Source organism: Phragmites australis, chromosome 2 (genome assembly GCF_958298935.1).
Source record: "Phragmites australis chromosome 2, lpPhrAust1.1, whole genome shotgun sequence".
Lineage (NCBI taxonomy): Eukaryota > Viridiplantae > Streptophyta > Magnoliopsida > Poales > Poaceae > Phragmites > Phragmites australis.
Window position 1 is genome coordinate 4,669,752 of NC_084922.1, and position 14,822 is coordinate 4,684,573.

Consider the following 14,822-nt stretch of genomic DNA (forward strand, 5'->3'; position numbering starts at 1 on the left):
TGTAGTGGAGGAGAGAAAGAGAATCAATATATGAATAATATTTTATTATTTGAGATCTAATATAGCAATATAGATATTAAAATAGGTTTTTTTAATGTATAAGATCATGTTTAAGACTTTTTTTTTTCTTAAAACCCACTTTTTGCACACACTACGGTGCCCTTATGACTTGTGTCCGCCAGTCCGGTGGTGCACTGGTGCTAAGCAATAATAGCCAACCCTTTTCTCTATTACTTGTAGACCAACTTATCTTGCTTTTTTGATTGCTTAGTCGAGAAAGGTGACCACGTGGATGTTTTTTTTTTTTGCACTAAGCAGAGAATAGAGATGGGCGTTAATCTTAAATATATTCCTTAAAAGACGCCATTTTTTCTAATACTAGCATATCCTAAAGCCGCCGCCCCTTGATCACGAAAAGAAATACTTCTGCTTGGTGCTAAAGCAACCACAAGCTTGCTAGCCCAGCATGCACGTCATATCACCAATATACCTATTTTTTAAAAAAAAATCTAAAACTAGATAACATACGTGATCGTATTTATCGAAATAGATAACATATCATCGTATTTATAATTATAGCATGCGTATTCGTTACCTCATTTACCAAAAACTATTTTCGGTACACGAGATGCCGAATATAGACTGGCCCACCATTTTCAGCACACGAGGTGCCAATAAGACACTATGTGCTGAATATGGTCGGGATTGTCGTGGAGTCGCACTTGTGTGATGACTGCTTTTATACACGTGTGCTTATATGGTAACTGTTCTTACAAATTTTTACAACACGTGTGCTTATGTGATAATTGTTTATAATGAATTCTTACAACGTGTGTACTTATGTGGTACATACTCTTACAATGTGTGTGCTTGTCTTATCTAAAGGCTAAGTCAAAACATAGGTATGAACATATATCATGATTTGAGCCTAGGCACATTAATGTTAGCAATTGCCAATTTTTAACAAAATTAGAAATTATTTACTAATTTAAATGTACATTTCAAAATTTCTAATTCACCATGTAGTCTCAAAGGTTATGAATAGCCATAACACTTAGCCATGTTTAAACATGCACAATTTAAAATATAGTAGTGGCAATATTCACTATTGTATCATTGATCCCAAGATGTATAGTGCATATCTGTTGATTTACTAGATCATCTCAAGATGGTGGTAGAAAGTGACGATGTAAACTAGTAAAAGAATGTCAGTTTTACCAGTCCACATTATCAGGGTAAGATAGTTGTCATCTTCGATATGATGATTGGAAGTTGTGAGGAATGGTAGAAGCAAATCCACCATCATCTTCAGGGTCAGTAAGCAAGACACTCTCGTAACACGGATAGCAAGCGAGACTCTCTCGTCCTCATGTAGTTCTGGAGAGGGTTCTGATCCCTTCGCGTTGATGACCCGTTTGCTTCCCTACAAGCTTGCTCTGCTTGCGTATGTATTCATATGCCGCTTTAGTCTGTATAAGATGAGGGTCATATCAGTAATACATAGGTTTAACTAATAAAAATTATTAGAAGTATCACATCACTTATCACAACATGAAGAAGACGGGCACGATCTTCGGGGAAGGGTCTGGGAGCCGGCTCTACAAGTCCGCTGAGTAAAGTGGTACACGTGCGCAAATGGTACCACGAAAGGTACTCCCAATACGTGTCGTCGTCGTATTGTTTAGCGAGAACAACGACATTCACCACGGTTGACTCCGTCCACCTGTTTATGTGCTCGGCATTAATGGATGACCGGTCCTACATGCCTACGGACCCTTGTGCGCTCCTCAAATACGTGACATAAATAATTATAATTTCTTAACATAGATCACCTAATATAATAATGGTATGTACAATAACGCACTTACTCGTGCGTCCGCCAGCGTTTCGTGAGGGAGATACTAAAACTAACTATCGGTACTGAACTGTCTCTATGCACGCTCAGGAGAATATATTTCCACATTGTTCATGTATAACAAGAAACATCTGGTCATCCATAAGTATGAGCCACACAAACAAGAGGATGCGATGATGCCTCATGTCGTAATTTCGATCATTCGTGCCATACACTATGGATCCTAGTCCACAATATCAATGATGAGAACATCCAGATCACTGATTACTAGAGAGTAGTTGCCATGTTCTTGCTGCTGACTCCATCTCAACCTGGCATGAATCCATCGATATCCCATCGCATGCCTCATATCATCTGCAACGCTATCGAAAATGGAGACTGGATAGTAGCTCTTGCTCACCTAAGGTCGACAAATCGGGAGGTACTTTCAGCTCTATAGCTGTAACAGGTGTAAGCGGCCTGAAACATATCCCTTCTTCTTTAACCGCTGGGTTACGACAGACAATCCTCTGTACGTAGCAGCTAGCATAGTTGATCCTCAACTGTAATATACCGGCTCATAAGAACGTAACACGAGCTGACGTGCTAACCATACAATATGAGGGAGGACATAATCGTCTGCTGTGTTGCAGAACATAATGTCTTTCAGTATGATGTATAAGTACATCTTATAATGCTGCATAACTATAGCCTCGTCTGCATCTGGTGGACATAAACCGAACTGTGATAGGTCATGAATCCTATGGAGAGGCAAACATCCTTCATATCATATTGCACACCAAACCTATAAAATACAAAGGGTTAGTGAAGCATGAATAATACTAGAACATATGAAGCGTATTACATAACAAATAATTATCTGCTCTAAATGTAACTCTTCCACTACTCATTTATTGATCATAAAAATACTAACGAGATGCCCCTGATCGATAACCCGATCAATATGGCCACGTCCCTCGATGTGACGATCATCGCGCTAAAAGAAAAGTGGAACTGGTGCGTCTCAGGACACCACTAGTTCACGAGAGCTGTGAACAGTGACGCCTCAATCGGCGGGAGATGTGTCCTACCACCACCCGCCATGGTAGCTCCAGCTATCATGAGAGAGAACGGTAGTAGTTCTACCCGTGCGAGTGGCTTTTGGAATAAAGGGTCTAACTACTTAATCGTGTGCACACTCCTGGCACGCAACATAACCAATTGTAAAGGTATTTAATACATGTACTGAGTAAGCAACTAATTATCGTGGCAATTCAAAACCACATATAATCGTTGTACTTGCTGTCTATGAAAATCATCCTCCCCTATGGTTCTCGTCTGCCCTGTGAAAATCATCCTCCCCTGTAGTTCTTGTCGTACTGCAGCTGAAGAAGCTCGAGAAGATTATCGTGAGGCATGGAAATGATTTCAAGCTTTAAGGTTTAATAAAAAAACGTAAGACAACAGCTATTATGTGAATAATAACGGTGTCAGTACCATATAATATATTACATGAACATGTATGTGATGTCGGTACCATACAATATATCTATTTACTGTAATTACTATTACTAATCTATGTATTAATTACATAAATAATCTACGTACTCTAGTTTACCAACTTGTTATAATTTATCAAATGTGATTGAACGGATTAAATAATTTACTTACCCTAATTACTATTAATAATCTAAATAATAATTACCTACATAATCTAATTACTTACTATAACTGATCTCATGCTGCTTCCCCTCCTCTCCCCGCGTTGTTGCTCCTCCTCTCCTGAGTTCTGCTACTCGCCTCTATTGCTTCTTGCCTCTGCTCCTCGCCTGAGCTCCACTGCTCACCTCTGCTTCTCCTTGCCTTTGTTGCTTCTTCTCACTCCTCACTTTATAGCTGGCAACACGTGACATAATTAGCATAAAATCTAGCACCACTCAAACCGGCTGCACCAAAAGTACCGACAGCACCAAAGTAACCCATCGACATGATGTGATGGGACAACGAGACGACATGATGCGACCACACGACAATCTATGTCATATTCGACACACAAGGTGCCAACTATGGCACTGTAGACTATATATCAAATACACTTATTTTTTGACATATGATGTGCCGAATATGGTATATAGTGTCATATTCGGCACCTTATGTGCCGAAAATAGTAAGACCATCCCATATTCAACACTTTATATATCGAAAAATAATTTTTGATAAATAAGATACCGAATACATATATTAAAATTATAAATACGATAACATGTTACTTACTTCAATAAATACGGTTATATATATTGTTTACTTTTAGATTTTTAATCATTCTTCGCTAGTGATGCTCAGCTAAGCGACGAAGACGACTACGCGGCCGTGTTCCGACCGTGAGTCCAAACTCCAGTCAATCTACGGCCTCAAGCAGCACCGCTTGTTCTTTTCTTCGGATCCGGTTCCTACACAATCACCAGTGTGACTGCCGGATGCAAATTGAGAGGCCCAGTTGAGGCCAAAATACCGTAGCAACGAATGTACATATTTTACTAGCAAAATCAGTGTAGTATAGAATGGGCATCGGAGTTCGCATGCAGTCACCTGTTTGGTTGGCTGCTTGAATGGCGGGGCCAGCCCCGTGGGTGCAGGAGTGTGTGCCCCGCGTAACAAATTCGCTATGCTGGCCTGGCTCCACGGCAGAACCTGTTTTCGTCGGGCCTGTCGCTCGGTGCGCTGTGTACTGTTATACGTGTGTATTTTTTCATTTAATTTTCGATTTTATTTAAGGTTACAAGAGTAGTCTAAAAATTTAAACATTTTTATGAATAAATTAGAGCTTACTCATTTTAATTAGTTTAATTAAAAAACTTAAGCAAATATTTAATTAAAATTTTCCAAAGAAACTTATTTTTATAACTTCTAGCAAATTTTTATGAGTAAAATAAATTGTAAAAAATAGAAAAATTCATTAATATTCTCAGTATATGATGTACTAATTTATAAAAATATTTTTAATATTAACTAATTTGGTAAAAAAGTAAGTTTCTTTATAATAAAACATATACTCATAAAAACTATCAGATACAATTTCTTCTTAACTAAACTAAACATATACAATCAACCAAATAAATCATATTACATCTTCTCAAAACTCATTTAGATACAAATCAGACTAAATTAAACATATACAACTAACCAAACAAATCATATTACATCTCCTCAAAGTTACCGGAGGGACTGCGATCTCCGTCCTTTTTCTTCCCCAACACCAGCGTCACGTTCCATGGCGACGGAGTAGTAGCACGCAGTTCACGTGTGTCGAGGTCCTTCCAAATGCCACCTGTCCAGTGCCGGTTGATGCCTCCACGCGTCATACGCTCATAGGGGCAATCAAGCAGGGCATGATGATCGACGGATCACCGACGGATGTTTCTGGTGTGCACTGCCACCACGGCACGGCTAACCATGATGTTGGAGATTTCCTAATTAGCAATAAATTCGGAACAAATCATTCAGTACAAATGTCATTGATTTTCATCTGTCTGATCTTAATACGAAGTCCATCATCGCACATAATTTGTATTGATTTTTTATGGGGATCGTACATGTTTTCTTTAACAAAACGACTTTGTGAGATAGCGGGAGGAAGAGGTGCCTTCGTATATGAGTAATTGGCTTCACGGCAACCGGACCTCAGTGAATGTGTTAGCCAAGCAGTTGGTGGTGTTTATTTACTCAAGACTGCATTTCTTTGTTGCAATACTTGCCTTGAGTTGAACCATACTGATGATCTAGTTGAGCTGCCAGTATTGAGTGATCTCAGTTCACCAATTTGTTGTGCTTCCAATATTTACAGGCCTGTGATCAGTTCATTTGCTAAGAAGCTATGGGTTGTTGCTAAGACTCAGTTACTGGGCAGAGTGCACCGGGAAGATCATGGATTACTTCCTTGCTACGAAGCATACAAAAATTATTAGGAATTTAGCGGAAGCATCATCAAGATCATCAAGCCAAACACAAGATCAACACACAAGACACGATATTTTTTAACGAGATTCGGCCAAGTTGCCTACATCCTCGGGGCATGACTACGAGCGCTCCTCCCCAACTGTTTCATCTTTTTCTACGGTTACAACGGTGGTGCCTTCTATTTAAAGGCCCGGAATTAGAGTTCGACTACAACTCTAATCCTAATCCCACCCAATTACAACTCAAGTCTATCTGTAACCTACCATGTACACATATTCGACACATATTCCAACAAACTCCACCTTGACGAATATGCACGCCAACTTGAGTCTGCCATGTGTGAATCTCCGTGTACCTAGACTTGAGCCGTTTATCTCTACTGCTCATCCTGAACAGTCCGACGAGGATGCCTCGCCGTTAGGAACGTATTCCGCAAAATTTGCAGCTCCCACCTTCATGACTTCACCTTTCAACTTATATTGATGACCTCCCATCTTCTCACCTATCATCACAGTCTTGCCATCCTGCATCACATTCAAGGTCTTCTTATCTGACATCGCCTGATATAGCCAACCTTCTCCATGCAGAAATCCAAGCGATATTAGATTTTTCGTAAGTCCCGGCACATGCCGCACACCCTCAAGTAGCACTTCTTGTCCATCATACATCTTCAGTTTGATACTGCCGACTCCCATAACACGGTAACCCGTGCCATCTCCCAAGTGAGCAAGACCAAAATCACCTTCAGAGTATGAAGAGAACCACTCCTTGTTTGATGTTGCATGATATGAACTCGCCGAATCTAATAGCCATGCTTCACCACAAGACTTTTCACTTGATAGTACGAGAAGATCACCATCGCTATCCGAGTCATCTTTTTTGGAAACCACAATATTTGCCACGCCCTTCTTCAGTTCTGGACAATCTTTCCTTACATGTCCCCAATCCTTGCATTTATAGCACTGTGGTCCCTTCTTCTTCTTTTTCTTGTTAGTCTCCCTGCCTCGATCACCTTTGACGAAAAAAGCATCTCCAGATGAACTCTCACCAGCATTGTTCTTCCTCCTTTGTTCATGAGCAAACAATGCCGCAAGAATATCATCCACTTTGACTGCCTCTTTACCATACGTCAATGTTGTGACCAAGTGCTCATAAGACCTTGGCAAGGAACACAGAAGAATAATTGCCTTGTCTTCATCATCAATTGTCACCTCCACCTTCATAAGATCAGCGACAACTTGATTAAAGACGTTTACGTGCTCAGCAAGATCTGACCCCTCCTGCATCCTCAACCCATATAGTTTTTGCTTCAGATACAGCTTCCGAGTCAATGTCTTGGACATGAATTGATCATCTAATTTATCCCAAATCTTCTTAGGTGATGTTTCATCCATGACATGGTACATGATCTGATCGGAGAGACACAACCTTATTGTCGCCGTCGTTTGTGCTTGCATCTCTTCCCACTTGTCATCATCTACCGTGACTGGCTTCTTATCGCTAAGGACCTTCAAGATCCCCTGCTGCGCTAGCAAGTCCTTCACTCTTGTTTGCCAAAGCCCGAAGTTGCCAGTCCCGTCAAATCTCATCACCTCGAATTTGGATGCCATCGACGCCATCTGCTTGTTGCCGTAGACCGCCGAATCCCGCTCACGTGTACCTCACGTGTGCTGAACGCGCCTTCGCACGCTCGTACCCACGTCCCGCTTGGACGCACCGCCACGCACATGCCGAACCGCGCGTATGCCCGCCTCGTACACCGCCCGTGCACGATCTGCCGCTCTCAAGCCCTGTCGACAACCACGCCGCTTGCACACGACGAAGTCGACCCGCTCGATCGCCGCCCGCCGTTCGCCGTCAACCGCCACAAGCAACGGTTCACGAACAGTCTGATTGCAATTTTCGCAATCTCGTGGACTTCCTTCTCTGGTTGCCTTGCGTTCTGCTCTGCGCTATTTTTTTTTTTGCGTTCACGACTTCTCGTTCGAACACTTGTATTTATTTCCCAGACCACAACACAATACCGATCCGAGCAGGAAATCAGATAGACTCCTGTACTCACACGAATCGGTCTCCTGTGCTCGTATGCCGGTAGTAGTCGGACTCAGCCTTTGAAACAATTTGCTCGATGCGCCGAACGCTGCACGGGACCCACGCCTCCACACGAGCCACCGACGCCCGTTCGAGCCGGTTGCCAGCGCCCTCCACGTGCCTGCTTCTCGCACGCTCCCCCAGCTTGGGCCTCATCCGTGAGCATCTCCCCGCGTGCCCCGTCAATCTCCATGTAGGCGCGTCCACACACGTCTCCTCTGGTGCCCACAGAGCCGTGATCGACCAGGACTTTAATGTCCGACTGACCGACCCCCGCCCGGCACCTGGCGCTTCGCACAAACGTCGGGTTCGTCACGGCTCCAGCCGAGTCTTCTTACCAAACGCGCACGTCTTCAGCCGAGTCCAATCCGCCAAACATGGAGTTGATTTTTTAATCCAAGTAGTCACATGCATGCACATCACATCAAAAGCCATGCAACACACATACACTTGATTAATCCAAGTAGTACTATGCATGTCGATGCATACAACTGCATGCACCTTTCTTTCGTTTTTTTAATTCACCAATGTATGAGATCACAACATGCAAATTTCGACCCCACCAGCTGCTTGAATTTACTACCGTCCAGCATGCATGCCAATGGCCCAAATTTCCATGCCATGCATGCAAGCTTATTTTATTTCTTTATTGATCAGCCGCACAGCAGTACGAGGATCACCCAACCTCGCCGAGTTGGCACGACTGCCTGCTGCTCGTCCGCATGCATCTTCTAGCCGCGCGAGCTCCTGCTGAGCAACCTGACAAGCTACGTCACATCCGCCGTATCGCATCTACAACCTCCGAAGTCCACCATAGCGAGTCAAAGCCGTCGCTCCGATCTGCAACGTCTTCCAGCCACACCGTCGAATTTGGCCGTCACGTCTGACCGACCCCTATCGAACAGCAGCCACCGGCCGCCATCAACCCGATCTCCATGTCTGGACGGATCCCTATTAATGCAGCCCATCAGACGGTTCAAGCCACCACGCTCGAAGTGTCCGAATCCACCGATCGAGTCGTCAATCGCCGCCATGCTCCACCTTGCGCCGTCCTTCCTCGGACCCGTGCAAGCCTTGCGCGGTGTGGAACATATCCTCGTGTCTTCTCTTGATCTTCCAACATGGCTCTGGTACCACTTGTTAGGAATTTAGCGGAAACATCATCAAGATCATCAAGCCAAGCACAAGATCAACACACAAGACACGATATTTTTTAACGAGGTTCGGCCAAGTTGCCTACATCCTCGGGGCATGACTACGGGCACTCCTCCCCAACTGTTTCATCTTTTTCTACGGTTACAACGGTGGTGCCTTCTATTTAAAGGTCCGGAATTAGAGTTCGACTACAACTCTAATCCTAGTCCCACCCAATTACAACTCAAGTCTATCTGTAACCTACCATGTACACATATTCGACACATATTTCAACAAAAATATCTACTATTGTAAATTCATAGCTCTGAAGCGTCTGGAGGGCATGAGCTCCGTGCAGCTACTGAATGTTGAAGGAGTACAGACCAAGAACAACTTAATCAAACATGTGATACTACCATGTATGGGCTGCGAGCTATACCAAGATTTGTAGCAGCGGAAGTGTGGTGGTGATACACTCGATTCCTTCACACTGTTAATTTGGCGAGATTTGTTTCATTATTGGCAGTTGCAGTTCCTTGTGTGCATCAAAGATCTACGAGTGCTATGGGATCACTGAATTGGTTTGAGGGTTAAGCCAAAATTGAAGGAGAGTAGGTTAGGGCCCAAGTGTATGGATGAGACAGAACCATGGGCTGTGTGCAAGGCCAAGTTGCAGCCCACACATGCCGCATCATAGTACAAGAAGAGAGCAACATCACAGGAGAAGACATCAAAGAACAATTACGAGAAACCGAACTCCTTAGTCCGTGTTCCTCTTCTTCCTTCTTCCTCTGTACCACTTCCACTTCTTTCCTGAGTGCTTGTCTTCCTCCTCTGCCCCTCTTCTAGAACTTTGTAGAACTGTCCCCTATTCTATATTCTTTTCTCCATTCTACTACCTCAAATGTACCCGGTGCTAACTGTGCTTGATTAATGGAGAAGGTCGCTAACAGTTCCTACCACGCGTCAGAATCGGGATGGTGTCCGCTGCGAACTCATGTGGCGGGTAACCTCAAGCGGCTGCTCGATCTCCAGGCCGGAGTCCGGACTCTCTACAAAGTGCCAACCCGATGCGAAGCCCCTAGTTCCAAGCATCACGCGTGGAGTGTTGCGGTCGGCAGTACGTACGCACGCCACCAAAATAGAGATCGAGATTAACAAGTTTTCGGGAAGTATCTTTTGCATGCTTGGGTCTATTTGGTAGATAGTACTTGTCAACGAGTCGAGCTTAAATGAGTTTGTTGCCTTAAGTTTAAGATGAATAAAAACTCGAGTTGAGCTTGTGAGTTAAAAGATCTGATCGAGCCTACAATAAGATTTAAGTTTGGCTCATTAGGGTCTTGAGTTGAGCTCAAATTAATGAGTTGAGAGCTTTTTTTGATAGCACTATCTATAAATCATATGTGTATGCGGTCACTTGTTTTTGAGGTTGAATAATTGAACTTTGTTTTAGATAGTGAATTTTTTTTAAAAATAAATTTGGCTAAAATGAATATAGCATCAACTTTGCCTCAACCAAAAAACAGTTTTATAGGCAAAGGTAGAGAACTGGAGCTATAGTTATATTAAAAATATTTAGATAAATCATTTTATTTTTATTTTTATTTAAAAATATAGATTTAAATTATTTTATTTTAAACTACAAACATAAAATCTAACGGGAGCTGTAGTTTTACAAACATGGACTACATATCCAGGCAATCCCGTACTAGTAGTACTCCGAGAAAACTTGGAGCTACACCATTGGGCCGGATTTTACCCCGATCTAGAGTATATCTGGATCTGGAACACTGGAAAATATCCCGTACTAGTACTAGTATATTATGGAGTCGATCTGAACATGTGAGTAGATTAGCTTAGCATGCTTGCAATTACGGGCACGGCACGCTTGACGATCACATTTACAGATAAGCTTAATTAATTGACGAGTCTTAGTTTTGTTTGTTTTCTGCTACAGTATATAGAAATCAGAAGCGAGAACCAACAGAGTTTTATAGAAGTGATTTCTGAAAAAGCTTATTTCTAGTAAAAATAAACTAAATCTATATAAAAAACACCACTTTTAAAAAACTAAAAACAGAAGTGCAAATGAAGATAGCCTTGATCTGCGAACATGGATAAACTCCAGCGCTCCCCAGACAGGCAGGCTGCAGTGACTCGACTCGAGCCGAGCGGTGGGCCAGCAGACACCCAATCAGATCGCACTACATCCGTTGGGCCCACACATCATTGACTGGTCAAGGTCCGGATGGGCCCGGTTCGGCCTGGCCGTGATCTAGCCAACCGCTAGCGTCCGATCCATAGCATTAACTCGGCCCGCCCATTCACTGGTCCTCTTCCTCGGGAGACAGCGACGTGTCAGCCAGGTCAGGCAGGCTCCCGTCCGCCTCCAGATACGCGCCGCGGCTTGAGTTTTTTTTAATATATTTTTTAACATAAAAATTTATTTAAATATACTCTGGATAAAAAGATTTAAAAAATAGGCGCTACCGCCCTCCGCTGTAAACCCCCGTCATAAACAGTACTCGCTCCGAATTTCAATTTTTGTCCTATATTTATCTGTTCAAAATAGTGATATTCTGTTGCTTAAAAAATTCTAAAACTTTTTGTACGTGTTACATAATCCATGTGCAACCCATTTTAATTGAATTTACCCAAAAATCATGTGTAGAATTTAAACTAAAATTCTCTAAAAAAAAATCTACTTTTATAACTTCTAACAATTGTTAGTGCCTCAAATAAATTTCTAAAAATCTGGTAAAATTCACTAATATTCTTATTATGTGATGTGATAATTTCTAAAATTATTTTCAGCACTAGGTTTATATATGTTTGAATTCAAATTAAGTTAAAAGAAGAATATCATATGAAATTATAAAAATACATATAAATGGTGCATTACAAAGGAACTCACTTTTTTACCATATAATATAGGGCTGAAAATAATTTTAGAAATTATCACATCACATAAGAAGAATATTAGTGAAATTTACCAGATTTTTAGAAATTTATTTGAGGTACTAACAATTGTTAGAATTTATAAAAGTAGCTTTTTTGGAGAATTTTAGTTTAAATTCTACAGATGATTTTTGAGTAAATTCAATTAAAATGGGTTGCACATGGATTATGTAACACGTACAAATTTTTTTAGGATTTTTTAAGCAACAGAACATCACTATTTTAAACAAATAAAATAGGAAAGAAATTGAAATTCGGAGTACTGTTCACAGCGGGTGCTGTTTATGGACGGGAGCTTACCGCTTCAGGGCTGTAAGGCCTATCCGACTCTTGACAGGGCGGTAAGCTACGGGTCGATTACTTACCATCTTTTAAGGATCTAATTGCTCTATAAGAGAATGATAGTCATTTATTTTTATAAATTTTTTCATTCGAAGTATATTTAAATAAATTTTTATGTTAAAAAATATAAAAATAAAAAAGCTCTCGCGGCTTAGGACATCTGCGATGGATATCTTTAGCTGCTGTCTCTCCATTTCTCATATATTTTTCTTAAAAAAATTCTATTTTTTATATTTTATAATATTTAAAGTTATTTTTTTATTTTTCTCTTTTAGTAGCTAGCTCTTTAAAATTCTTTTTATATTAACTTCATCTCTACCCCTCTCGCTTCTCTTCTTTTTACATAGTACAGTAATAAGAGTTAGCTAAATAATACTCCCTCTAATTATAAATGTAAATCGTTTTAGTCTCCTTAACTATTCTCTAAATATAAGTTATTCTCGAACTTCTATGCACTTTTTTCTCTTTTATTCTCTTCTTATCTTTATTTAATAAATGCTACAACTCTCATAAATGAATGAGTTATCTTTTTCCAATACAGAATAAATAAAGGGCAATAAGGTCATTTAATCTACTTTCTTAATCTCTGTATATAAGTCTAAAACGATTTATATTTATAATCGGAAGGAGTATGCTAGTGCTAGCTCTAATAGTAAGAGATCATGCTAGCTTTTAAATAAGAGAATATTTTTTAAAAATTTATATAGATCTTCCTATTCATAATTACCGTACAATAAGATGTTAAGATGAAAACTGCTCATACTACAAATACAGTCTCACTGTCGGAGACTGCCTGTACACCATGCTACAAGAGTTGGTACTATCTCTAATTATTGATGCTGGTGGTCGCACATAGCTCGCTTCCCTAGCTCCCTCGTGTTCTGTGAGACTGTGACTACTCACTTCGCTGCTGCTGCCGCGTCGTCTTGGCAAACGATGCCATTTCGCTTGCACCGATGTGTTGATCTTCTCCAGAAGGGACCCAGCCACCGACCGTGAACATGGCTGCAGCGAGCAATGGGCAGAGCTCCACCAAAAAGCACAAAGAAATGAGCGAAGAAACGGGTCGAGATGCAAGAGAGAGAGGGGGAAATGAAGCTAAACAATGTGCTCTCATTTACTCATTGGAATATTTTTAGAGAATCTTTACAGTACATCATGGTACTAGATGGTGGAGAGTATTATTTTAATGATCCAATCGTCTATTTTAGTAGGTATTATTGTAATTATCTTGATACCTTTAGGGTAATTACGTCATTGACTGACCGGACTTCGGACCTTCGCCACCCATCGACCGGCCGATGGAGGGTGAAAACCCTAATAAATGAAATGAACAGAATAAGTGAAAGCTTATCCGAAGAATAAACTAATATTTTGACCTTCCCTAATTAAACATATAATTTACAAGTTTATCATATTTTTTTACCAATCCTACCCTTATGATACCCATGATACTCTTTAATGATATCTATGATACTGATGGACGATAGAGTATTATTGGACCAATCTAAACCATCGGATGAAAAAAAATGAACAGCATACACTCATTTAGGTGTACCGTAAAAGTCTTCTATTCTTGTACCTGTAAGAACATCTAAATTTGTACTAGCACGGGTTCATGTTTTACTCGTCCCCGAAAATTCGACTCTCCCACTGAATTTTAATACCACTTTTCAGTATATAATAACTGGAAAGGTTACGTACAAAAACGTCTAAGAGTTCTTGTTTCAAGCATATCATGAGACTGTTTTTGAAAGGTTCTTGTGAGAGACTTTGTTTTCTTTGCATTCGAAGGATGTATTTGCTTTTGCAAACAAGCAGTTAGGTAAGGGTCAACTAATCAAGATGCTACTGCTGGTAGCAATGCCTCTTTTGCCTTCTACTACTAAGTAAGATTTCTTTTCTTTTCCTTTACCGAAAGGGAGCCGCCATCCGCAAGTGAATAGGATGGGAAAATTTCCCATTTGCTTCACCTAAACAATTCCTTTACCTTTTCGAGACGATGGCGACATGACTTTGAAAAAACCTATAGAAGAAAAAAAAAAACAAACAGAACATGATATCATTAGAGAAACTTTATGCTTCTATTGCAGACATATGTTCCATGAGAGAATAATAAGTTCATGTGCCGGCAGGAAACAAACGTCGAGAATATATTCATGCGAGTGAACGACATTGAGATCTAGAATCTAAAGATTTCTGAGCCCGGGCTGAAATTTTCTTTTCTGAAAGGACATGCAGCTAAATTGATGCTGTTGCCTGCGCAAAATTTCTTTGCACTCATTCACGTTCTAGGTGCTACGTATTGTTTAAGTTTTGAAATAGAAGCACTTCTTGGGATCGTGGAATCCACATATAATCTCCATACCATCTTCAACCATATCCTTTACATTTTATTACTTTCTCGGTTTCTTTCCTCCTTCATATTTCTTTTATTTTATCTCATCTCCAACAGCTTCTCTTCGAGGGAAATCACGAAGAGAAAGTAGAGATAATCTCGTTAGGA